This window comes from Tachyglossus aculeatus, chromosome 23 (genome assembly GCF_015852505.1).
Source record: "Tachyglossus aculeatus isolate mTacAcu1 chromosome 23, mTacAcu1.pri, whole genome shotgun sequence".
Taxonomy (NCBI): domain Eukaryota; kingdom Metazoa; phylum Chordata; class Mammalia; order Monotremata; family Tachyglossidae; genus Tachyglossus; species Tachyglossus aculeatus.
Window position 1 is genome coordinate 13,338,201 of NC_052088.1, and position 7,042 is coordinate 13,345,242.

Consider the following 7,042-nt stretch of genomic DNA (forward strand, 5'->3'; position numbering starts at 1 on the left):
AGTTCCCTGGAAATCACCACAGATGTCCCTGACCCCTCCTAGGGTTGAAGATGTCATATACTGAAGTCATTTATTCCATTCTCCAAAGTTCAGAGCCTATCAGCTTGTTGTGAGCAGGGAACATGTATACCTCCTCTGTACTCTCCCAAGCGCTTAGCACAGTGCTTTACATACAGTAAGCACTCAGTAAATTTGATTGACAGTGAAAAGGCTTAAATCAGTTGTAAGCAGATCTCAGAAGGCCCAGTGCTTAAACTATGGGACTGGTAAACTCCATGGCTGGCTAGGAGCAGAGTCCCGAAGAACACGTTCCAGCCACAGAAAGGGTAGCTGGAGAGTGATTGGAATATAAAATGCCAACCCTGTCAGGACAAGGGGGTGATCACCCCCAAAGCGCTTTGAACTGGACCCCAGTCTCACTCATCCCCAAGTCTCTGATGTGACCTGAGTGTTTCCTGCAGCATAGAGTAGTTAGAGAAGCAGCATGACTTAGTGGATATAGCAGGGTTCTTGGAGTCAGGAGGACCTGGGTTCTAATCCCTTCTCTGCCACTTGTCTCTTGTGTGACCTTGGTTGAGTGACTTCACTTCTCTGTGCCTCAGTTACCTCATCTGCAAAATGGGGATTAAGACTGTGAGCCCCAGGTGGGACAAAGACTGTGTCCTACCTGATTGTATCCACCTCAGCGATTAGTATAGTGTGTGGCACATAGTAAGCACTTCACAAATTCCATAATTACTATTATTATTAGTGGAAAGGGCATGAGCCTAGGGATCAGAGAACTTGGGTTCTAATCCCACCTCTGCCACTTGCCTGCTTTATGACCTTGGGCAAGCCACTTAACTTCTCTGTGCCTCAGTTTCCTCAACTGTAAAATGAGGATTTAGTACTTAGACTGTGAGCCCCATTTGGGACAGGGACTGTGTCCAACCTGATTACCTTGTATCTTCCCGAGCACTTAGAAAAGTGTTTGACACATAGTAAGCACTTACCAAAGACATTAAAAGAAAAGACCCTAAGTGGTGTCTTTCTGGCCCATTGGCTCCTTGGGGGCTGTCCTCTCCCTGTTCCCACCCCAGCCTCAAGCTGCCAGACTGGCTCCTAGGGTCTGGGTGGCCCCCTCTTTCCCATGCCCACAGTATAGGGCATTCATACTATTTATGGAAACGAATAGGCCATGAGGAGTGGAAACTATCAGGTTCTCCTGATTAACTCCTCCAGCTTCCTTGGAACTGTCTGTGGAAGTCCACACCCACTCCAGGTGCTTTCCCACACGGCCCGGAAAACCAGGGCTGCCAACTTAGCTCTCACTAGTCTGGAGGTGTGTAAGCAGGGCTCAGTTTGTGCCAGGATTTAGGCCCAGCATCTCCAGACTTCCCTCCCCATGGCACATCTGGGGGATGACGTTGTCCATTTCTCTACAAACAAACCAGTGCGAGTCAGGTCTGTGTAATTGGATTAAAAACACGGGCCCTTTGCTTTTAAAAAGACAGGTCGAGAAAAGCGATATTGGTTCCCGAGACCTTCTTGGCTGGAAATCTTTCAGGCAAGGAATGACTCACACACACAGCTCTTCGCCAGGCCATGATCTCTTTATTTCTCAGCCTGGCTGCTCAGAGCACTACATGCTGGCAGCCGTACTGAGTCTCCCTCCCCCCAATGGAAAAAAACACAGGACTGGCAGTTGGGAGTTCTGGGTTCTGGTGCCAATTACATCCCTTCAATCAATCAATCAATCAGTCAATCAATCAATCAATCAGTCAATGGCATTTAGTGAGTGCTTCTTGTATGCAAAGCCCTGTACTTAGCGCTTGGGAGAGTATGATACAATAAAGTTGATAGACAAGATCCCTGTCCACCTGGTTCTCCTCATCCCTCCGGCCGTTCATTCTCAGTCTCTTTTGCCGGTTCCTCCTCCCCCTCCCATCCCCTTACTGTGGGAGTTCCTCAAGGGTCAGTTCTTGGTCCCCTTCTGTTCTCTATATACACTCACTCTCTTGGTGAACTCATTCGCTCCCACGGCTTCAACTATCATCTCTACCCTGACGACACCCAAATCTACATCTCTGCCCCTGCTCTCTCTCCCTCCCTTCAGGCTCGTGTCTCCTCCTGTCTTCAAGACATCTCCATCTGGATGTTTGCCCGCCATCTAAAACTCAACATGTCCAAGACTGAACTCCTTATCTTCCCTCCCAAACCCTGCCCGCTCCCTGACTTTCCCATCACTGTTGACGGCACTACCATCCTTCCCATCTCACAAGCCCGCAACCTTGGTGTCATCTGCGACTCTGCTCTCTTGTTCACCCCTCACATCCAATCCATCACCAAAACCTGCCAGTCTCACCTCCGCAACATCGCCAAGATCTGCCTTTTCCTCTCCATCCAAACCACTACTCTGCTGGTTCAATCTCTCATCCTATCCCAACTGGATTACTGCATCAGCCTCCTCTCTGATCTCCCATCCTCCTGTCTCTCCCCATTTCAATCTACACTTCACGCTGCTGCCCGGATCATCTTTGTGCAGAAACGCTCTGGGCATGTTACTCCCCTCCTCAAAAATCTCCAATGGCTACCAGTCAACCTACGCATCAGGCAAAAACTCCTCACCCTCGGCTTCAAGGCTGTCCATCACCTTGCCCCCTCCTACCTCACCTCCCTTCTCTCCTTCTACAGCCCAGCCCACACCCTCCGCTCCTCTGCCACTAATCTCCTCACTGTGCCTCGTTCTTGCCTGTCCCGCCATCAACCCCGGCCCACGTCATCCCCCTGGCCTGGAATGCCTTCCCTCCACACATCTGCCAAGCTAGCTCTCTTCCTCCCTTCAAAGCCCTACTGAGAGCTCACCTTCTCCAGGAGGCCTTCCCAGACAGAGCCCACTCCTTCCTCTCCCCCTCCTCCTCCTCCCCATCCCCCTACCTTACCTCCTTCCCCTCACCACAGCACCTGTATATATGTATATATGTTTGTGCATATTTATTACCCTATTTATTTATTTTACTTGTACATATTCTGTTTATTTTATTTTGTTAATATGTTTTGTTTTGTTGTCTGTCTCCCCCTTCTAGACTGTGAGCCTGCTGTTGGGTAGGGACCGTCTCTATATGTTGCCAACTTGTACTTCCCAAGTGCTTAGTACAGTGCTCTGCACACAGTAAGCGCTCAATAAATACGATTGAATGAATGAATGAATGAAAGGAGTTTACAATCTAGAGGGGAAGGCAGGCAGCAAATTAAATTACAGATAAGGGCAGCAACAGAGTATAAGGATATGTACATAAGTGCTGTGGGGTTGAGGGTGAGGTGAAGATCAAGAGTTTAAGGGATCCAACTTCAAGTGCAAAGCCAGTGTGGAAGAGCAAAGGAAATGATGGCTGCTGGAGGACCTTGCACAAGTCACTTAGCCAGTCTTCTCATCTGTAAAATGGGGATGATATGCCTGTTTTTCTTCCCTCTTTGACTGTGAGCCCCATAAGGGAGAGAGACTGAATCCTATCTGATTAACTTGTAATCAGCATTTAGTACCCCAGCATTTAGTACACTGCCTGGCACATCAATCAGTCATATTTATTGAGCGATTAAACAGTGAGTACAGAGCTCTGTAATAATGATGGCATTTGTTAAGCGCTTACTATGTGCAAAGCACTGTTCTAAGCACTGGGGGGATACAAGGTGATCAGGTTGTCCCAAGTGGGGCTCACAGTCTTCATCCCCATTTTACAGATGAGGTCACTGAGGCCCAGAGAAGTTAAGTGACTTGCCCAAAGTCACACAGCTGACAAGTGGTGGAGCCTGGATTAGAACCCATGACCTCTGGCTCCCAAGCCCATGCTACTTCCACTGAGCCACACTGCTCCTCTGTACTTGAGAGTGTACAATATAATGGAGTTAGTGGACGCATCCCTGCTCCCAAGGAGCTTACAGTCTCTCGGTCTAGTAAATATTTAATAACTAACATCATCATCATCATCATCATTATTATGCCTCAACCCAGGCTCTGATGTCTTGTTCCTTTCCTGGGTGTCTTTTCCTTCCTCGGCAACCACCCCCGACCTAGTGAGTGTTGGGAGGCCGGGGGAGGGAGGGGCTTCCTTGCGAAGGCAACATATCCACTATAAATGGTCATCAGAGTTAGTCAGTCAGTCAGTGGTATTTATTGAGCACTTACTGTGTTCAGAGCACTGTACTAAACACTTGGAAGAATACAGTATAACAATAACCAGGCACAGTCCCTGCCCATAATGAGCTTCCAGTCAAGTTGGTGCAACAAAGCAGACCCCAAGGCAGACCAGCTCACATCACCAGGAGAGTTTTAGGTAAATCCCCATGCAATTCCCTGTCTGGGCTTATGCCACATGGGCCAAACTCAGGCCCAGACTGAACTGAGCCAGGGGATCGAGGGGTGCCAGTCCTGAGGGGGCAGGACGGAGGGGACACGTGGAGGAGTAAGGGAAAAGAAGGGTGAAAAAGTGAAAATTATTAAAAAGCAGAACTACCCCTTCCTTCATTCCCTTCTCCCATCTGCCCCCTTCGTGCTCTCTCTTATGGATTAATAATTAAAAAGAAGGAATTTGAACCCCACCCTCAGCTCCACAACACTTACGTACATATCTGTAATTTATTTTACAGATTTCCCTCCGGACTGCAAACTCATTGTCGGCCAGGAAGGTATCTACCAACTTTATTGTATTGTACTCTCCCAAATGCTTATTACAGTCCTCTGCACACCATAGGCGCTCAGTAGATATCATTTATTTACTGATTGATTGCAAGGAATGGCTGTCGCCAAAAGCATGTGCACCGTATGAAAAGAATGATCGGTGTTGTATCCATCTACAGTCACATTCAAACAAAGGAATAAGGCCACCATCAGTATTATCCTCTTTAAATATGAAGCTTAGAGAGGCTGCATGGGCTAGGGGAATGAGCCTACTTCTGGGATTCACGGGGCCTGAGTTCTAATCCTGCTCTGCCACCGGCCTCCTATGGGACCTCAGGTAAACCCTTTGACTTCTCTGTGCCTCAGTTTCCTCATCTTCAAAATGAGGATAATAACTGGAGAAGCAGCATGGCGTGGTGGATAGAGCATGGGCCTGGGAGCCCGCAGGTCATGGGTTCTAATCCCGGCTCCGCCACATGTCTTCTGTGTGGGCTTGGGCAAGTCACGTCACTTCTCAGTGCTTCAGTTACCTCATCTGTAAAATTAAGACCGTGAGCCCCATGCAGGACAGAATCTGTGTCCAACCTGGTTTGCTTGTATCCACCCCAATGGTTAGTAGAGTGCCTGACATGTAGTAAGCGCTTAACAAATACCATAATTTTTATTATTAACAACTGTCTTTACCTTACAGCGATAGTGTGGGAACAAAAATTAGGTAAGTAATGTGAAAGTGCTTTGGAAAGTGAAAGTGCTACACAAATTCTAGGTATTACTGTTCCTCACCAGACATGCACCGGTATGCATTCTACAATGCACTCTGCACACAGTAAGCACTCAATAAATATGATTGAATGAATGAATGAATTCCACAGAAAAATGGCACCACTGCCTCTCCTTCCCCTTCTCCCACCTCCGGGTATTGAATGATTATACCCGTGGGTGTAGTGAGGGACAGAGGGTATATTTAAAACAAAGATATGCACTGGTTCCCATTCAAATATTCATAGATGGAGCTTAAATAGAATCCTGTTCCCTGCTTGAGGTATCCAGAAATGGCACCTGAAGGGCCTGAAAAGTTAATGAGCCGTAATTAAGCATCTACCTGAATACTAGAGACCATTTAAGCTGGGATGAAAATAGGGCCAGAGGTGTGATAAAATGCAAGAGCATATTTTCTCCATGCTTTCCTGCCAGAAAAGCCCAGCTGCCAAAATGAGGTTGCTGGTCTCCTTTTATTTTTATGGCATTTGTTAAGTGTTTTCTACGTGCCAGACACTATATTAAGCACTGGGGTGGATACAAGCTAATCAGGTTGGACCCAATCCGAGTCCCAGACAGGGCTCACAGTCTAAATCCCCATTTTACAGATGAAGTAACTAAAGCACAGAGAAGTTAACTAACTTACCCAAGATCACACAGTAGACAAGTGGCAGAGCGGAGTTTAGAACCCAGGTCCTTCTGACACGTAGGCCCATGCTCTTTCCATTAAGCCAGCCTGCTTCTCACACTGAAAGAATCTTCCCCAATCCTGAGGTGGATTTCCAGGATGCCCTCAGCTTGGGGGTATTTCATTTGGCATAACTGGGTGGGCTGGGCACAGCGGTGGGTTCTGAGACCTCCACGGGGCTGGGACAGTTCTGGGCCTTTCCGTGTTCCCAGTTGCCCTGAAGAAGACCAGTTGGAACTGGGGCTCTCATCCCAGTTCTCAGGCATCCCCCAACCAGAACCTGTCTTGGCCTGGATTTGTTGGGAGAAGACGCCTCCTCAAAGCCCCCTTGGTCATCTAGAGACAAAGGGCCTTAGGGTTTCTGTTTTGGGGGTTGGAACCCAGCACCTCCAACAGCAGATTGCACTGCATAAAGCCTGGGGAAGACAGCACTTACTATGTGCCAGGTACTGTACTAAGCACTGGGGTAGATACAAGGTAATCAGGTTGGACACAGTCCCTGTACCAAAGAGGGCTCACGGTCTTCATCCCCATTTTGTAGATGAGGTTACCAAGGCCCAGGGAAGTGAAGTGACTTGCCCAAGGTCACACAGCAGAAAAGTGGTGGAGCAGGGATTAGAACCCTGGTCCTTTGGGCTCCCACGCCTGGGCTCTATTCACTAGGCCACCTGCTTGTTGAACAAATTGAATGAGTCAGGCTGGTTCAGGGTTTTGGTGGCTATGGAGAAAAAGCCAAATTCTCTTTCTGAGGATGACATGAGACCAGGTGTGCCAGCTTCCTCTTTCCCTTCCCAGGCCATCAGGGGTGAGATCAACTCTGTGCTACCCCCACCCTACCACGGGCAGCTCTGTCTGGGCTTTGGTTGATGGAAAAATGAGCCAACCCCAGTTCTGCTTTGGTTCAGCTCTCCATTTTACTGAAAGACGCTTCCTCCAAG